The sequence below is a fragment of the Phocoena sinus genome, chromosome 13 (assembly GCF_008692025.1).
Source record: "Phocoena sinus isolate mPhoSin1 chromosome 13, mPhoSin1.pri, whole genome shotgun sequence".
Lineage (NCBI taxonomy): Eukaryota > Metazoa > Chordata > Mammalia > Artiodactyla > Phocoenidae > Phocoena > Phocoena sinus.
In genome coordinates, this window is record NC_045775.1 from 79849388 (window position 1) to 79869623 (window position 20236).

The 20236-nt window shown below is 48.5% G+C and overlaps 1 long non-coding RNA gene across 8 annotated transcripts in view; it reads left to right on the forward strand.

The window, feature by feature from the left end:
• The window catches only part of LOC116764525, a 138595-nt gene extending 132350 nt beyond the window's left edge, over positions 1–6245 (forward strand). For 4 of the 8 annotated variants that reach the window (XR_004352924.1, XR_004352921.1, XR_004352920.1 and 1 more), the window contains one exon: positions 3043–6245. This is a non-coding gene — a long non-coding RNA (uncharacterized LOC116764525). The remainder of the gene's footprint in view (positions 1–3042) is intronic. The other 4 variants (XR_004352922.1, XR_004352919.1, XR_004352917.1 and 1 more) reach the window with 1 other exon arrangement.
• The last annotated feature ends 13991 nt before the right edge of the window (positions 6246–20236 follow it).

Here is a 20236-nt window from a genome sequence, read left to right on the forward strand (position 1 = left end):
CATTTAAAAAATAGGCTGTTTTCGCATATGGTTCTGGAACAAGATGGTGTAGATTCACTTTCCCTACTCTGTTTCTCTAAATACAACTAAAAACTCTGGAAGCTATTCAATAGACAATGATAAAAGGACTCTGAAAGTTGGAAAAGAAGAAGGTAGACTGGCAAGAATCCTCAAGACTTGAGAAACAACAACTTTTTGAGTTCCCTGAGCTTTTTTATCTTCCGTGTACCCTGAACAGGGCACAGGAGAGGCTTGCAACCTGGAATCACCAACAGGCTCAGGCAAAACAAACAAAAAACCCCAAGAATATCCTAATCTTTCTGGCCAAAGTCCAGGAAAAGGAAAGCACAACAGAGACCCAGTAAGAAGTTCCAGCCTCCTTTGGATTGTCTGCGAGGACCATAGGTCCTCGCAGACAATCCAGTCCACTGGCAGCAGCAAAGCCCTGGACACTTCTGGCTCCTGGTCCAAACGGAGATACCATCAGGTGGTCTGAATCACCCACAGCTGCAGCAGCAGTTGAAACCATACGTCTCCTTGGCCTCTACGCAGGGGCATAAGGAGACCCAGGCCCACCAGCAGCTTCTTCCTCATTCTCAAAGGTTTCCCAGCAACAGAGTCTCCATACAAAATGATCACTAAGAAAACTGTATGAAGAGATATACTGAAAATATAATTAAATCAAAAAAGAACTCTAAAAACGTTCAAGTAACCCAGAGGAAGTCAATAAAAAAGAAACAGAAGAATGATAAACAGAAGGAACAAACAGAAAACAAATAATAAAATGTCAGACTTGGGGCTTCCCGGGTGGCGCAGTGGTTGAGAGTCCACCTAACAATGCAGGGGACACGGGTTCGTGCCCCGGTCCGGGAAGATCCCACATGCCGCGGAGCGGCTGGGCCCGTGAGCCATGGCCTCTGAGCCTGCACGTCCGGAGCCTGTGCTCCGCAATGGGAGAGGCCACAACAGTGAGAGGCCCGCGTACCGCAAAAAAAAAAAAAAAAAAGTCAGACTTAGTCCTAATAGATCAGTAATTACCTTAAATACAATGGTCTAAGTACACCAATTAAAAGGTAGAGATTGGCAGAATGGATCAAAAAGCACGACCAGACTAGATGTTATTTACAAGAAACCCACTTCAAATTCAGTGACATAGGTAGACTGAAAGCAAAAGAAAGGAAAAACATACACCATGCAAGCATTAATCAAAAGGAAGTGGCTATGTTAATATCGAAGTAGGCTTCAGAGCAAAGAAAGTTACCATGGGCAAAGAGGGAGATTACATGTTGACATATAGGATTAATCCACAAAGAAGATACAGCCATCCTGTGAACCAAACGACAACATATTTCACAATATACGAAGCAAAAACTAAGACAGCTGAAAGAAGAACGAGATAAATCCACTACTGTGGTTGGGAGCTTAAATTCCCCATTCACCTCCCACTCAGGACTTATAGGGCTACTAAAGAGAAAATCGGCAAAAATATAGAAAAGAAAAAATATAGAATTCAACAATACCATCAACTGAAAGGATCTAATTGACATTTATAAAATGCTCTGTCCAGCAACAGCATTTAAAGGGCCCATGGAACATTTGCCAAGATAGACCACATCCAAACTTTAACAAATTCGAAAGAATCGAAATCATATAGAGTCTGGCCATAATGGAATTAGAGTAGAAATCAAAACCAGGAAAATCTCCAAACTCCTGGAAACTCAACAATAAACTAAATAATTTATGGGTGAAAGAGGTGATCTCAAAGGAAATTTTAAAAGTACATAGAAAGAAAGAAAATGAAGATAAATATATTAAAATTTGTGAGATGCAGCTAAAGCAATGCTGAAAGGGAAATTTATGGCACTAAATGCTTACATTGGAAAGCAGTTATCTCAAATAACTAATCTAAGTTCCTACTTCAAAAACTTAAAAAGAGCAAACTAAACTCAAAGCAAACGAAAGGAAGGAAATACTAAGGAGCGAACATCAATAAAACTGAAAGCTGGAAAATAATAGAAAAAATAATGGGAACATAAAGATGGTCTTCAGAAAAACATCAGTAAAATTAATAACCTCTAGCAAGATTGGCAAAGATAAAAAAAAAAGAGAGAAGACACAAATCACCAGTATCAGGAATGAAATGAGATACCACAACAAATTCTGTAGCCATTAAAATGATAATAGGAAAATATGACAAACAATTTTATGCTTATAAATTCAACAATTTAGAAGAAATGGGCCAATTCCTCAAAAACCACAAACTACCAAAACTCAGCCAAGATTAAATAGATAATTTATTCAGCTCTATAACTATTAAAGAAATTGAGTATGTAGTTAAAATACTCCCCCAAAATAATCTTCAGGCCCAGATGCTTTCCCTGGAAAATTTTACCGAACAGTTATTAAAGAGCAATTACTGCCAATTGTACACAGTCTCTTTCAGAAGATAGGAGAGGGGATTCTTTTTATGTGGTCATCATTTCTGACACCAAAACCGACCAGAGGCAGTTAAAAAAAAAAAAAAAGCAAAGCTAAAGACCAAGATCTGTCAAGCACTTAGATGGAAAAATTATCAACCAACTTTAATCAAATACAGCAAGTTATAAAAGAACATGACACCATGACCAAGAAGGATTAATGCCAGGTATGTAAGACAGATTCACTATTTGATCAGTCAATATAGTCCACTGTATCAACAGATCAAAGAAGAAAAAGCATATAATCATGTCAATTGATGCAGAAAAATCATTTGACAAAATTAGATACCCATTAATGGTGAAAAAAAAAAAAACCCTCTCAGTACACTAGGAACAGAGGGGAACTATTTCAACCTCATAAACCCTACATCAAACTTTGTATTTAATGGTGAAAGACTTAGTGCATTCACTCTAAGTTCTGGAATAAAGCAAGGATGTTTGCTGTCATCATTCTTATTTAACACAGTCCTGGAGGTTCTAGCCACTGCTATAAGGCAGGAAAAAGAAATAAAAGTCATACGAATTGGAAAAGAAGAAATGAAACTAAAACTATCTTTTGTTGCAGGCAACACGATTGTCCACATAGAAGAATAAGCTGTCCTCCTTTCACTGACTGCCTTGATCAAGCAAGTGCTTCCACTTGTTCTGAGGGTGTTGCTGCAGCAGACAGAAGCACAGGGGCTGAGAGCACAGCTTGGGCGTGGTAGACCAGGTGGACACCCCAACTCCACCATTCCCAGCTGTGTACCCCTGGGCACCTTCCTTGACCTCTCTGAACTTTGGTCCCCTCATCTGAAGTGGAGGTTATGGCAGAAACAAGAGCCTATAGTGGTTGTGAGTATTAAGTGAGAGCAATGTACAGACAACTGAGCAGTGTACTTGCTGCAGGTATTACTACTACTTGCTGCTGTTGTATGTGATCCTGCACTGTCTGTTGTGCTGCCCCCAGGACTGTCACTGGAGCCAAGAAAACTCAATTCTCCTGCTCAGTGGTCCTGTGACTTGTCAATTCACACATCCATTCTGAGCTTCACTGCAGAATGGTTATAAATGGTTTATTTACAACATGGTGACAATAACCCCTCTCTCATAAGATTCTTGTTAAGACAGGACGAAACAACAAATAAAAGTGCTTTGAGCACTTTAATAATAATAATGATGATGATGATGATAATAATAATAACAGCAGCTAAAATTTTTTGAGCACTCCCTACCACCAGCACCATGGATTGCTTTTTACTTACAACATTTCACTTAATCCTTATAACCATGAGTTATTAGTCTAATTTATGTAGATTGGGAAACTAGTCCCCAAGAAGTAATCTGCCCAAAGACACAGCTTGTGAGCCATAGAATCCAGATTTGGACCCCCCAGGATCTGGCTGTGTTCTCATGCTTCCCAGAGAAAGTAAGCCAGTGAGGGAAAGAACAGCTTGGCCTGGGGCTCACTTGCACTGGAAAGGTGGGTATAATCTGTTGTGGGAGGCTCAGAGTGCAGTCTTTGACGTGCAGTGGGAGAGCCAAGAGTCATCCTTGGCAGTGGCAACTGGCTCCAAACTAACAAACTGTCTGAGAAATAAGGTTCCCTCTAGCAGGACACCAGGTAGGATGTTACTCAGAAAGTCAGCTTTCCATTCCCTTGAAGGATTCAGTGATTAGACTGAGGCCAACTACGGGCCCAGGTCTAAAAATAACTCCATCCCTTCTAACAAGGACTCAGTCTGGACTGAAGTCATTCTTTCAGGTGCAGAAAAGGAAAGCTTGACTGTACGTCATGGACTTAAAATAGGAGTGGGGTCAGAGGGCCAGCTGGGGCTCACGGGTGCCAAGTGGGCAGTTTGTCAGCTGGTGTTTCCTGCTTTGGACAGCAGGTTTCTGCCTCCTTTTTTGAGTTGAGAAGGAGTGAAATTGTGTGTTTGAAAAGCTCACTTGTTTTGCTTTCTCTCTTCTCCGCGTGTGCCCTTTTCATCCATAATCCACATTCATCTTTACTGGGTATTCATGCATTGTCCTGAAATATACTAGTTACAGAAATTAAAACTGGCTACTCTGCTTCTTTCTCCCTAGCTCTGTACGATGGATCCATGACGTTTTCCTTGAATATCTCTGCCCAGAGTGCAACAGAGAGGCCACTAGTTGAATAATTCCCACAATCCCATGATATGGTGGAGGTCCATATGTGAGGGGTGGGTGCTCTATGGAAAGGTCTCCTTTGTGAAGGACGGTGGGCTACAGCCTAAGAGCCTACCAATTCTAAGAGTCTGGGATTTGTTTCCTTTTTATAGCCTGGCTATATTTAGGTCAATGAATTGTATTCAAGATGGACTCATCAGGGCTTCATTCAATGCATTCTTTCATTGAAAGGACTTGTGCTCCAGACAGGGTAGCATAAAGTCATTCCTCTCTTCTCTCCTCTCAGCTAGGGACAATGATAAACTCTGGAAACACTGCAAGAAGCAACCATTAAGAGAGTGAAAATGCAAGCCACAGAGTGGGAGAAGATATTTGCAGATCATAAAACTGACAAGAGACTTGTATCCAGAATACATTAAAAATTTCCATAAATCATGAATAACCCAATAGAAAAAAATAAGCCAAAGACTTGGATAGGCACTTCACAAAGAAGGGATATAGTTTACCCGTAAATATGAGAAGCAGAGTGCACAGTGAAATCCCAAGGAGACGCCTGCCAGAGTGGCTGAAAATGAACAGACTAATAACCTAAGTGCTGGCGAGGATATGGGGCAAATACACCTGCCATCCACTGGCTAGTGGGGGCGTGAAGTGGTACCATCACTCTGGGAAATTGTTTGGCAGTATTGAGCGGTGAGTGTTGTAATACCCCCATGGCTCAGCATTTCTACCCCTCTGTATACACCCAACTGAATCACGTACTCATTAACACTGAAGGCATGTACAGAGCTGCTCGTAACCATCCAGTTATAGTAGCCAAAGACTGGAAACAACAGTGGAATGGATTAATATATTGTGGCGTCCTTAACAGTGAAACTGAGCAATTGAATGCAGCACACGGTAACACAGAACTGAAATCTTCACGCCCAGTGAAAGAACCAAGACAACCAAGAGGGTTGAATGGTTCTACGTACACCAAGTTCAAGAACAGACAAAGCTGATGAAGATTGAAGTCCAGACGGTAGTTATTGGGGGATGTAACTGGAAAGAGGCACAAGGGGTGCTGAGGTGCAGCTAATGTCCTGTTTCTTGATCTGGGCAGTGATTTCATAGGTTTGGACACTGTGAACATCTGTCGAGCTCTTATGCTTATCGTTCGTGCACTTTTCTCTCTGCGTGTTTCGCTTCAATAAAGAGTTTACTTAAAAGAATGTACTTGGGTTTGCAAAGTTGAAAAGAACCACAAAATCCTCATTGCCTCGCAAAGAGTATTTTATATGCTGGTCAAAAATGTGAGAAACCAGGATGCTGGTCTCTCCCTCTGAGCCAATAAGCAAACAAATTAATAGAAAAGTAAGTGGGTTCACAAATGACTTACTTATAGACAGTCTACACCAAGTGTCCTGATATCTCCCATCCACAGACAGGCCAGGCCCCTTTTGACACAGTGGCTGCTCCCCTCTCAGCCCGTCTGCTTCACTGAGTCCATGGAGTCCCCGCCTCCAGACTCTCTGGCCTTGGGCCGCTCCGCCCATCTGTTCACCAGACACCATGACCAGGGACAAGGGAGTCTGGGCCAGAGTCAGCCCTCCCTTGTCACTGTACAGCTCACTAGTGACCCTTTTTTTTTTTTTTTTTGCGGTACGCGGGCCTCTCACTGTTGTGGCCTCTCCCGTTGTGGAGCACAGGCTCCGGACGCGCAGGCTCAGCGGCACGTGGGATCTTCCCGGACCGGGGCACGAAACCCGCATCCCCTGCATCGGCAGGCGGACTCTCAACCACTGCGCCACCGGGGAAGCCCTAGTGACCCATTTTTTTCATCCCATGCTGATGCCCCCTGACATATAGAATTGGGGACAGAATTCTTTGGGAATTTCCTCTCTCTGGAAACATCTAGAGAACTTTTGCTGAGATCCTAAAGATACTAAGGCGTCTTTGCTGAGATACGTGGCTAAAATCATCCAGGCACTTTTTAAATGAGAAAAGAGGCTCTAATTTGGAAGGTGTATCTGGTGAAAGAAAGGGCCCTACACAAAAAGGCTGCTTTGGGCTTCCCTGGTGGTGCAGTGGTTGAGAGTCTGTCTGCTGATGCAGGGGACGTGGGTTCGTGCCCCGGTCCGGGAAGATCCCACGTGCCGTGGAGCGGCTGGGCCTGTGAGCCGTGGCCGCTGAGCCTGCGCGTCCGGAGCCTGTGCTCCCACAAGAGTGAGAGGCCCGCGTACCACAAATAAAAAACAAAACAAAACCAAAAAAAGGCTGCTTTATGTCCTCATGAGATCTTAGGGCTTTCCAATCCCTTACTCTTATCAACCCACCGGGTGAGAGGTGTTGGTATAACCAGCCGGACATTTTTGACAGACCATCTTTGTGAGGTCCGTCATCCCCCCTCCCCAGTAGGAGGCTGAAGTTATGTTAGAGCGGGTGGGCCTTTGAGAACACCCAGCATAGCCCCCTGGTTTGCAGAGGAGGGCGCCGAGGCCGAGGAGGGAAAGGGGCTTGTCAGCTGAGCAGTAAGAACACAGGTCTCCGGGGACACCCGGCAGCCACCCCACATCAGGGATCTGAGGACAGAGCGAGTCTCGTTGCTCCAAAATTAGCTGTCACCTCCTCCCCTTGGTTCCTTTTCTTGTCTTCCTACCATCAAAGTCTGGTTCCAGAAGCCTCCTTAGGAGGGCCCAGGGAGCTGGCTGTGCCTCCTGCTAGGAGCGAATGGGCGCAGGCAGCCTCATCTGGATGCGCTGGAGGAGAGAGGCAGCTGTGTGGACGGGCAAGCCAGAAACGCACGTCCCTGAGCGGCCTTGCAGAGGGCTGTGTGAGCATCTTGGCTTCTGCAAGTGTACCTCACCGGTTCAAATCCCACCCTCACCTCTTATTCTCCCTGGGCCCCGTCTCCCTGCCTGTGAGGCAGGGAGAGTGGTGGAATCCAATTTGTCACTTGCTGGGAGCGATGACTAGCGTGTGAAGCACTTAGAACAGCATCTGTGATGCTGAGATGAGGGTAGATGACCACCCGAAAAGGCAAGGGGACATTCTTCCAATTTCTTAGGTAAGAAAAAGAGGCAGATGCAGCATTTGCTCAGGGAGGTAGAGCCTATCTATTGCCCAAGCTAACACTGTACCATCCGGCCTTGGGGAAACCCTGGCCTCTCGCCCATGCACCGCAACGAAGAGTAGCCCCTGCTCACTGCAACTAGAGAAAGCCCGCGTGCAGCAACGAAGACCCAACGCAGCCAAAAATAAATTTTAAAAAAATTATTTAAAATAAATAAATAAAAGTCAGGGAAGTCTTTCCCCTGGAAAACATTCCCTCGGGGGATCTGTCAGGTGATGGCTGCAATGTCCACCGTTAGAGAGCCATTTCTTTGGCTTAATGTTTGATTCTCTCTTAAAAGCGGAGCCCTCACTGGCAGAGGAGAAGACGAATTAGCCTTGATTCCGAATTCTGTGAGTTGCATGCAACAGGTTTTAAGGAAAGTATGGGAGAAAGCTTTAGGGATGCCTCCTGTCTGAAAGGAAAGAGCCATGACAGCAAAGGTTACAGAGACCAGCCAGTTTTCCGCGCTGCCCCGATTCCAGCTGTGCTGGGCTTGGGTGGCTCCTCACATTTTACACAGTGTCTTCTCTGCTGTGTCTCCTGTGAATCTCTGAACAACCCTGTGAAGCAGGGCTCGTCCCCATTTTACAGATGAGGAAAGAGAAGGCTACTCCCCATTCTCTAATCGTTCCAAGTAGAGCAGCCAACGTTGGGAGATGGGGGCGCTCCTGGGCCCAAGTGCTTCCTATCTCACCTCTGCTTTGTGTCATGGGGGACGGGGCAGAGCTGGAGGGAAGGGGAGGAGGTACAGAAAACGAAGGCGCCATAAATGTGGCAAGGGTCTGCCCACCCTAGAGGGCTGGGACGGTGCACTGCATTCAGGCTGGCCACGTTAAATTTGGTTAGTTAATCGCTGAGACCCACGCTGACTAACGAGGGGGCCCCTGCCTCTCCCTCTGCCTGGAGTGCTCAGCCAGGCGTCCCTGGTCCTCTGATCCCTTAGCTCTCAGCGGTCACGCTCCAGACAGGCTTCCCATTCCACACCATTGCTCTCCGCCTTGCACCATGCTTAACCTTCATCGGCGCCCCTGACGGTTTCTTGTCTGTGATCTGTTCCCCTGACTAGCATGGTATTCTTCCTAGCACCTGAATCAGTGCCTGGTACGGAGGTGGTGTTCAGTAAATGAATGAATGAATGAGTAGGTGATGAATGAACCGGGCAGTTTCTCCTGCCACCCCACACTGACCCTGTGGGAGGTGTCCGAGGGGCACACGCTGATTCCAGCCACTTAATCCTGACATTCAATAAAACAGAGTAGGTGATGTCCTTAGTAACAGGCCATGTGGGCCCTCCTATAAAGGCTCCAGTGGAACCTGTGAAGTGTTTAAAAGACAAAGATGTAGCATCAGCTCATTTACATGGATGAGAAGCTGTCCTGGGGATGACATTCGGCTGCATTTTCGTGAAAATGACATTGCAGGATTCTGACCAGCTCTCATCCACTCCATGTCTGCTTCTGTTTCTAGGGTTTAGCGTGACTGTTTAAGAGACTAAAGGAAGGAAAAGCAGTCTCTAGACGCTCATAATAAAACCAGGAACCACGGCAATAGCTACTGTCTGTGGACCGCTCTCTGCGTGCTGAGCACCAGACCAGGAAGCTGGGTTGTGTTATTCTCACCTAATCCTACATCAGCCCGTGTACAGATGAGAAGAGTAGGGCTTCAACCAGCTGGCGTTCTGCCCTCACAGTTTCCTTTTCTTTCCGGGTCCTGGGGTTGCTCAGAGTGGACAGTCAGACTCACCCAGGACATCGTGCCCAGTCACCTCAGTTTGCTCTTTTCTAAGCTCTGAGGGTCATCCTGCAAAATGGGGGCAATGGCGCCTCCTCCTTTTGGAAAACCCGCCTTGTTCTCTGGCATCTTGGGAGTTTCCCAGCCTGCTTTGGTCCAGGTCTTGCTTGGTGTGCTCAGCAAATCAAATGCAAATAAGGCCTGGCCTTCTAGCTCCCATCTCCCCAACCCTGTCACAGTCTCTCCCCAGCAGTGCCTGCACTGGCTCATGGCCACGTCTGTCTAGTGGGCTGCCTGCCAGAGGGTTTTCACGGGCTGTCCGGGATCATATGCTGAAAGCTCAGTGCCTGACAGGGCGGACACTCAGTAAACCACAGTTGCCCTGCACTATTTTTCTGTTTCTGATTCATTTCCTACTCTTGCTTATGACCCCCTGTGTCACTTTTCCATGCCACCATCTAAAGTGACACACACGCTCCCTCTGAGGGGTGAAGATACCATGAGGTGGGAATTCCCTGGGGGTCCAGTGGTTAGGACTCCGTGCTTTCGTTGCCAGGGGCACGGGTTCAATTCCTGGTCGGGTAACTAAGATCCCGCAAGCTGCATGGGGCTGCCAAAAAGAAAAAAGAAAAAAAAGATACAAGAGGTATACTCCAATAAAGATGATTAAAAAAAAAAAAAAGATACACGAGGGAGGAATCCCGTGTCCCAGGCACTGGCCAGACACAGTGTAACTTCCTGCAGAGGGCTCAACAGCCAGCAGCCTGAAGGCGTCAGGCCTCCCAGGAGCCCAGTTGACAGGATAGGAACATTCCGGGCTCCTTTCAGCAGCGTGTGGACAGAGCCCCACAGGGAAATGTACACAGGAGACCTGGATTCTGTTCCTGTCTAGCTCTGAGGTTTATTCCCTAGGTGTCCCTAGGTGACTGTTGGGGGCAGTCCTCCCGGTGGAAGCTGACATGGGAGAGGATGGCTGCCTAGCTCTAACCTCCGGCTCGTAGAAGACATTTTCTCCCGACTTGCGGACATTCGTCAGGACATCGGAGTTCTCACCCTTTTCCTGCTCCTAACTTGTTATGTGACCTGAGGTAGGTCACTTAGCCTCTCTGAGACTCAGTTTCCTCTCCTACAGGGGGAAGGTGATGGGCTGGACTCAACTCTAGAACCGTGAGACTCAAGTCTGCCTTTTAGGGTCACCTGTGGACATTTTTGGCAACCAGACTCCACTCCAGGCCAATCAGAGTGGTCCCTCGGTATCCGCAGGGCATTATTCCCAGGACCGCCCCCCCCCCGCCCCCTGTGGATACAAAAATACGGGACGCTCCAATCCCTTATATTAAATGGCGTAATAGAGTCGACCCTCCGTATCCACAAGTTCCGTATTCGCCAATATGCAGGGCTGGCCGACTGCACCTGAGAATCTGGGGGAGCGGTCCCGGGGGTTCCCATGCACTTGGGAGGGAGGGGAATTCTGGAATGGATGGCTCCTCCCTCCGCCTCTCCCAGCGTTGACCTTGGTGAAGGCCCAAGCCCCACCCCCCGCCCCACCCATCTCCTCCACGCCCACCTTGTACTGTTTGCCACAGATACGTTTCCCGACTCAAGGATGGATGTGTTTAAGCCCAAAGTCCCTGAGAGTGGAAAATGTCAACTCACTTTCTCATCCTGCTTCCGTGGGTGTCTGGATGTGGGTTCTTGCGGGGACAGGCCCTGTGGGCCCAGGTTGCTGTGGGGCTGACTCAGGGACTGTGGGCCTCCAGGAGAAAGTGGGCAGGTCCTGAGGACATCTGAAGGCTTCACAAAAGACGGTGACAACAGACCTCTGTATTTGCGAGTTTTCAAAAGGGGGAATTCCTGCCTGTCATAAACTCTCCTTCTCTGATGCCGACGATTTCTTACTGTTGTTAGAGGTGATTATTTGCACACAGGAATGAAAAATGGCCCCTCTGCTCTTTCTCTGCTGGCTGAGAAGCAGGACATCTGCTAGCTCCAGGGCCACCATCAGTGGGAATGGAAAACATCAACTTCCTTCTATTTCCCACTCTCTGGCCTTGTTTTTCTCCTTCTTTCCTTTCTTATCATTTCTCTGGCCTTTCATCTCCTTTCCCATTCTTCTCTTCATTCTTCATACCATAATGTTTACTTAGTTTTGAACGTTCTCTTCTGGTCGAGAGTTGGCTTGGTCCAGGCTACGTGGAAATAAACAGGATTAGGTCTGCGCTGAGAGGGATGAAGATAAAGATCGATGCCAGATAATGTGGTGATGATGAAATTTGGGAGCAGGGGGCACCAGGAAGGGACAGACCCGTTCACAGGAGGCGTGTCATTCATGCTCATTGGCATGTGCAGAGTGAGGCAGAGATGTGATTCCAGCAGCTCCAGTACAGCGCTTCTCAGAGTGTGTTACCCGGACTAGCGGTGTCAGCGTCACCTGAGACCTTGTTAGAAATGCAAGTTCTCAGGTTCTATCCCAGACCTGCTGAATCAGAAGTTCGGGGGGTAGAGCCTGGGAATCTGTCTTAACAAGCTCTAGGTGATTCTGATCCATCTTGAAATTTAAAAACCATCGCTTCTAACGCGTAGATATCTCGATTATTATCATTAAGTTGAACGATTGTTTGATGATTTGGAAATGGCCGTGGGGGACCCCAGATGTCTGAGGAAGGCTGAGTAGGAGGCAAGGGGGAGGATCAAGGAGGAGTGAGAGGTGGGGTATTCATAGCAGGGGAGACTGTTGTGTTCCATTAAGGACTTGCATTGGTTAAGGGGCAGCCTGATGGCTTAGGGGGAGGCTGATTGGGGGAGTCAGGGAACTGGGAGAATTTAATTCAAAGAAAAAAATCCTTGTTCCCGAGGGTGATTTTTGCACTATCCAAATAAAATAACTAAATAACTCTGCTCGGTTCCATAGCAAAGGCTGAGCGAAGAAACCCCTTGGTTCTTAAATGATTTCTGATAAATCGAGAAGAGTGTTGCTTCCAAAAATTATGGACCTTTCAAATGTACAAAAAGCTTCAGAGAGCAATATAAAAGTACATGAACAGTGATTTAAAGAAGATGCGGTTGGATGCCCCACCGTACACCCCCATTGTTTACTAGGTTTTACGCATTAACATAAATGGAGGGATTCTGCAGTCCTCTTTCTTCTCTCCATGTTGTTGATTCTGTCTTTGCTGCTACCCGTGGGTGTGGCTCATTTTCATTGCCAGGTGGTAGGTATTTCGTCATATGGACCCTTCTCATCCTCATGGGCATTTAAGTGAAGGTGCTGTACAGTGTTTCCAGGTATTCATGGGGGATAGTAAACACTGGACGTGGGAAATTATCTTTGAATATATTTAAAAGGAGGTTTTGGGGTTTTTTTCTTCCAATTTAAGTATAAAGGTCTCCAGATACACAGCTGGGGCTACGTTATCAGTTTTCCAAGAGAAAATTTCTTTGTCCGTAAACTCATTCTTTTCTTCCTACACTCGTTCAGCCAACCATTGTTGAGCAGGTACCCTGGGTCAGGCACTGTGCTGGGTGCTGGGAAACAGGGGGCCAAATCCTAGAGGTCCATAGAGACTGCAGAGTCGGGATGCCTGGAGCTTCTGCCTTTGTGGAGGCGGCAGAATATCTGTCCAGTTGCCTGGGCAACTCCAACCTGGAAAATGAATGAGCCCATCACCTTCCATCCACGTGTTTCTAGTTTTCCTAGAACCCCAGCTGCTTCACGGAAACAGACCCCTACCCCCGCCCCAAGAGTCCCAAGTGTTAGAACTGACGGCAGCTCCCTGGATTTGGAGGACCCACCCTCCCCGGGGCGCTGGACTCTGCCTGCCAGCTGCTCCAAAGTGAACTATTGACTCTGTCCAGTCGGAGGCCCGTATTCAGTAAACAAAGATTCTTTCATATTGCCAGACCCTCTAAGGGGCACCAGGGATGTATCAGTGGCTCAGACTGACTCGGCCCTACCCAGGGAAGACCCACAAGGGGAGAACCACACCACAGCGATGGGGGTGGGGAGGACAGAGACCATGGGAGCACTGAGGGGGCCCTAACATAGTCCTGGGGGGACAGGAGAAGCCCTGCAGCCTGGGACGGGAGGAAGGAAGGAGGAGATAGGCTGCGGTGTTAATCTGATGCAGCAGTGTGACTGGGCTAGGGGATGCCCAGATAGCAGGCGAAACATCTCTGGGGATGACTGTTAGGGTGTTTCCAGAAGAGACTAGCGTTTGAACCAGTAGACGGAGTAAAGCAGAGGTCCTCTCCAGCGTGGGTGGGCATCATCCCCCCACCCCAAGGCACCCGAAAAGAACAAAAAGGCAGAGGAAGGGTGAATTCACTCTCTCTCTGCTTGAGCTGAGACATCCGTCTTCTGCTGCCTGCAGACATCACTCATGGTTCTCTGCCTTTCAAACTCAGATCAGGACTTAACCATCAACCCCGCCCCCCACTTCTCAGGCCTTTGGACTCGGGCCGAATTACACCGCCAGCTCTCTTGGTCCTTCAGCTGGTGGACAACTGGTCACGGGACTTTTCAACCTCTGTAACATGTGAGCCAATCCGTAGAATAAATCTCCTCTTGTATATGTCTCTGTATGTCCTATCGGTTCTGTTCCTCTGCTGACCCCTGACTAATCCACAGGCCAAGGTGGAGGAAATGAGACCCAGCTGGAGCACGGGCCAGAGCCTGGCCTCTGCAAGGATCTGAAAAGAATTCAGGGCAGGGGCCAAAGGACTAAGGGTGGCAGGGCAGTCCGGGAAGAGGCAGGCCTCCTCCCAAATTCTGTTCCTGATTTGCGCCAGAAGTATCCCTGGAAAGGCAGACAAGCGAAAGCCGGGCACGAGTCAGTTCTCAGCCTATCCCCTGTGCCTGGAGCTCTCTCCTGGGTAGGGCGATGGCATACAGGGCGCTCCTGATGGGTCGCCTCTTGCACCTTGCAAAGCTTTCCAGCCGCTGATGGGGGTGGAGGAGCTGGGGAGGATGGGGTGCGCCATCACCTCCCGGTGGAGAGATCCCGCGCTCAGCAAACGTGTGCACATGGGCCTCATCCCCCGTGTTTATTTATAAGATCGTTTCAGATGCTGGCCCATTTGGTGACCAGACACTGGGCCTGTCCTTCCGTGTAGCTGACAGTGGGCCGATTGGCAGATGCTGGGGTTCAGGCTCAGGGCTGCAGACAATGGAGGCTTTAATCCTATGAGCGGTTCGAAGCCAAGTCTGGAATTAGGGATGACTCTTTACCCAACTCACACTCTTACCCAACAAATCAGTGAGATGGCGTGATGTCTGGAGACGTGAAGCATGTCTGTCCATCTCAGATTTGATGGAGCTGGTGGAGGCCACAGGTTCAGGTCGTAAACTTTGCGCTTTACTTGAAGCCCTTTTCTGGTTCTGTTAGGGGCTCTAACGCCATACTTACCCTTAACTTTAAAATGATTTTACATCTCCAGTTTCCTTGGGGTGTGCAGATGAATAAGCCCAGATAGAGTGGTTTTCGTGTCCAGTTATCATTTGGGGTGAAGCTTCCACGGTAACTGCACGCAGTCCTGCTGAAGAAAATAATCAAAGCTGACGGGAAGCAGCCTTTCTCCCCAAGGGGAGAAAGAGCCCCTGGTCTGCCTTGGGGCTTGAGGAAAGGCTGAGCTTCCTTCCCCAAAAGAAATCGTTCCCTGCTGACTGCAAGTTTCTGTCCTGTTTATTGTTCTGTTTAGAAGTCTGGGAAGACAGGAGGAAGTTGCAGAAGTACCTCCAAACCGTTGATTCTGGGGCCTGGTGAGGGGAATCTGTCAGCATTCACTGCAGACTCCACCCGGACCCACTGGGATGAAGATTTTCCCAGGGATGGGTTAAGAGCCACCTCCAGGGGTGGCTGTACTCGCCGGCGTTGATCTGACAGTCACCGACTTCTCTCTTTGTCAAGATCCCCTCCACCCACTTATGAGACCAAAATTCCCCCTTTACCACCTTCTCCTTCTTGTTGCCCCAGAATGGGGGAACTCACGGTGAGCACACGGGGACACAGGTCCAAAAATAGACTAGACAAATGGCAGCAGGAAGAGAACTGCAAAGGGGTTGATGATTGCATCAGTAATCGCTCTGAACCTCCTGGTAAGGAAAGGGAAAAAGAAAGGAAAACAGGATGGTATGCGGCCCTTATTGTCTAATAAAGGAAAACACACCAGTTCTTCAGGGAACTTTTTTTTCCCTGGCAACGAATTCTTGGAAGAATTTATGTGACAGAACGCTGCAGGGAAGCATCCTTGTGTTGGGAAGGAAGCCACCTAGTCTGAGGGGCTTTGGAAATTCCAGGCGTGTACGTGGGACAGGGGAGAGTAGCACAGAGGGCACAGGGGACATGGGTCCCGGCAGGAGACAAGGCCGAGGCTGTGATGAGGCCTTCCGCTGCTTCTGCCGTCTGGCTTCCGGTGACCATCCAGGGGCATCACGGAATAAAAACTTAGCAGCAAGGGCGGGCTGGCGGGTGTGGAATGTTGTCCAGTGGGGAGGCTTCACAAGCTGTCTTCTAGGGAGGGTCCAGGCTAAGAGGGGAGGCCAGGGCCTTCAGGGGAAGTATTGCAAAAAGGGGTCTGGGAAGGGTTTTGCTGGGGACGTAGACCTGGGTTTGCGGGTGGGTCTTGTAGAAGCCGTGGGTGATTCTACGTCATGTTCCCCTCATGCCCTAAACAGCCCCCCACTCCCCACTGCAACATGTGTTAAAGTCACATCCGTTTTGGGGGAGGAGGGAAGAGACATATCGGCAGAACGTAGGGTTAAATAAGTGACTGGGAGACAGAGGGTGTGAGGATTCGTCCATCTGAGGAGTCAGAGAGGAGGGGCTATGGCTCGGGCCTCGTCTGAAGCATGCGGTGAGGCCTCCACCAGGCTGGGAGGTCTAAGGACAGATGGAGACAGGAGGCGGTCCACCTGCTACTCTGCCGTCCAACTTCTCCACCTGCTGGTGCGGCTCAAGCTCCCCCAGGCCACCCCCAGGATGGGCGGGCTCTGGGGTTCTTGGTCCCCAGTGGGGCCCCCCTGCCTGGGCATTGGATGGGTGCACAGCCCAAAGTGAGCCCACCTTCTGCCTCAGCTCACATCTGCGGAGCTCCCTGCACCAGGCAGAGCTTAGGAAATCCACTCCAGCTGTCCCCACAGACCCTTCACACCGCACGGACAGCACAACCCGGCCACCCAGGACGCGAGAGGACTCAGCATGGCTGAGGACCTCCCCCCCACTCCAGCTCCCCCCCAAGCCAGAAGAAGCAAAGATGCTTCAGGGAACAGAAAAGCATCTCAAGAGATGCTCAGGGACTTCCCTGGTGGTCCAGTGGTAAAGAATCCACCTTCTAATGCAGGGGACTCGGGTTCGATATCTGGGGAGGGAACTAAGATCCAACATGCTGCGGGGCAGCTAAGCCCATGTGCCACAACTACCGAGCTCGCGAGCCTCAACTAGAGAGAGAAAACCCACCGCCACAACTAGAGAGAAGCCCGTGTGCCACAACGAAGAGCCCGTGTGCTGCAACGAAAGATCTCTCGCGCCGCCACTAAGACCCGACACAGCCCAAAATAAATTAAATAAATAAATAAATAATAAAATAAATCTTAAAAAAAAAAGAGAGAGAGAGAGAGAGATGCTCAATTTGACTCCTTTGAAATTTCTGGAAGAGGTTCTATCCCCAAACCAAACAACTCACCCACCAAACTGCCAATGTCAACGTCATTGTAGACAGGAAAAGAAGATACATAGATCACACTTTGCGTGAGCTGTGAAATCTCTCACCCCAGAGTCTTCCCTGTTCTCCTGTACGCACCCCTCCCTTCTGTACCGAATTTAGAGCAAACTGTAATTTGCAAGTAGATTTCAAATGTTTAAATATATGAACCACGGTTTGTTTAGCAGGAGTGAAAATTTAATTTTTCTACATTTAAACATCTTGAAATTTTTATAGAAACTTACGTTTTCATCAGAAAAATAAAACGATCTAGTTCTACTAGAAATCACATTTTCTAGAAACTTCGAATTTTCCCCAGACAAAGCCCCCAGGGTCGAGGTTTGCTGTTGGTGTCAACAGCTGAGCAGTGTTCTCGAAGTGGCCATGACTCAGCTGATTCAAAATAAACCTGAGTGTGAATTCTCCTCTCCCAAGATTCGGATCTCATCCTCGGTACGCACCCCGTGGCCACCACGTCACCTCCGTAACATCTGCTCAGGAATGTCGCAATTCTCCCTGACTCACGGGGGAAGCACAGGCTGCAAGTGGCCAAGGAGCTCACACACGTGGGGTGGGCAGCACGTCACCTGCAGGGTGAGTCAACAGCCAACAGATGCGTCCCAGGAAGAGGGGCAGAAAAAACAAGCGGGTGGCTCGTCCCTGGGAAAACGCGATGGCATGTTTGTTTTATGATTTTGGTGGAATGCTGCTGGTCAGGAGTCAATTGTCATATTCTTCAACCAAGTTGGTCGAAATAGAAACAGCTGGTTCTTTGGGCAGGCAGAGGTCAAGGCTGTGTGCCCTTGTGCCCCGGACCAGCCCGTGTGCCGTCAGGGGGCAGGGGTCGGAGGCTCTCCTTCCCTCCACGGGCTCGGGTCAGCTCCCACCCCTGCAGTTCCTCCTGCCACATTCACAGGGCCCCTTGTGACTGCAAAAAGGGAACTCTCAGCCAGGACACAAAGCGAGTGTTTTGAACTCACTGTCAGGGCTTCCTCTGACCCTGCCCTGCCAACAGTCCCGCCACCTGCTTTGGAAATAGGACACAGGGTCAAGTAGCAGGCTCCCCACTCTCCCAGGCCCATCACAACGCAGAGCTGAGAGCGGCAAGAGTTTGAGCTTCTGCATTTGGAAGGTCAGGGTGATCCCAGCTCCGGAGAGCTCTGACCGGGTGTCATCATGGCCAAAGTTATGGTAGGGGGGGACGTTTGGCACAGCTTAGCTCTCGAATACACACACAGAGGAGGGTGTCAGCACCATAGTCCATGTGATCCGTGGGACAGCCCAGTCCTCTAGAGGGTCCCCTTCTGAGAACGAGAGGGTCCTCGGCCTTTGGGAGTGCTGGGGGGCCAGGTGCAGCCACTCAGAGTATCTGTTATGTGTCAGACCCTCTCTGGGCCCAAAGCTGCTCCAGGTGGGGGGGGGGGGGGTGTCGCTGTTCTGGAGGGAGAGCCCAGGAAGTGGGAGGCTGGTGCTCTCAGGAGCCCCTGGAAGAGGCTCCGGGGCTGAGGGTAAGGTGATCGTCATCAAGGTTGGGCTTCAGACAAGGCCCATCAGAAGGAAGCTTTTGCCCTGAGCTTTGAAAGTTGAATCCAAAGCTCCCCGATTTGAATTCTTTTTCTTTTGTCTGTCTCTCAAATTCTGGCTTTCTCCGCCTGGTCCCTCTGCAGCCCAGGACCTTAGTCCAGCTCCCTAATACCTAAAGCCTCCTACCCAGGTCCTGCCCGGGCCTGCCCGCTCGTCTGCCTCTCACTCTGCGGTTGCATCTGTCGTGTCTCCTCGCTGGGAGAATCTGCCTTCTAAGAGCCCCCAGTGCTTAGTTATTATGGCCGTGACTTCTGACCGTTTCCCAAAAATGCACACAAATAAAAACATAAAACAAAGACACAATTTTAGGACGTTGAAGGCACCTTGAATCTAGGTTAGGTGCCGCTGGATGCATTAACCTCTGACCCATATACATAACTCCCCACACCCACGCCAAGCTTTCTAGCAGCAAGTGTGAAATGAGCCCTCATTAGGATCTTTCTTGAGCCTGACCTACGTTTTTGAGAATCTAATGAAAACCATGGGTTTTTTTCCCCCATAAAAATGCATATATCCTAATACATCTAAAATTTAGCATTCATTTTCAGAAGTTTCACATTCCTCCTGCTGTTCATGAAAATTCAGCTCTGCTTTCTGATGGCATTCAATTAATTCTGAGTCTCAGCATCCCCACCCCCCCATTTCCCCAGTTAGGATGGTTCCTCCACCATGGGGTCTCCCCTAAACCCCCAGGTGGAAATCCTCTCTGCTTCCTTGGGTTTCCCCACTTGTTCTGTGGCTCTTCACCCTGTGACACCCCAGGGGTCAAGGCTATGTGTTCCCAGTACCTCTTGCCATGGCACCTGGATATATGGTCAATGTATTCAACATATTCATTCAATTTTTGAATGGGTCTCAGGGAATGAGGGATTATGGTTTTCTTCTTCAATACACTGGACATTTTGTTCTGTCTCACCCAAATGTTAACACAGGTTGAGCAGAACACAACTTGGTTGGATTTAAGTTTGCTTATTGGGTCAGAAATATAACAGAAACTAGGAGAAGGGCAACTGATAAAACTTGGTGTAAAGAGACCCCAAAAAGTGTGAGAATTTTTAATCTATGGAGATGGTGACTCAGAGGGCATGTATGTATTGATAATATCAAGGAAATCATGAAAGCAATCGATAGCCCATACTGGGATTTGCTTACCAAAGTTGAAAATACTGAAATTAAGGGGACCTGAAAAAATGGAAAGAGACAGCATCTTCTCTTGGCTTTAACACTAATTTGTGTAGTGAGGAAGGGAAACCTATGGCTCTCATTATCCTGAGAGGTTATGTAAGTCATAGCCATAAACAGGTTCAAGAAAGGTTTAGAGGTTGCTGAAAGAAATTAAAGAAGATCTAAATAAATGGAGAGACACCCTGCATTCATGAGTAGGAAGACTTAATACGGTCAAGATGTCAATACTACCCAAAGCAATGTACAGATTCAATGCAATCCTTATAAAGTTTCAGCAGCCTTTTTCATGAAGAAAAAGACACGAAGAAGCCTATTCTCAAATTCACATGGACTC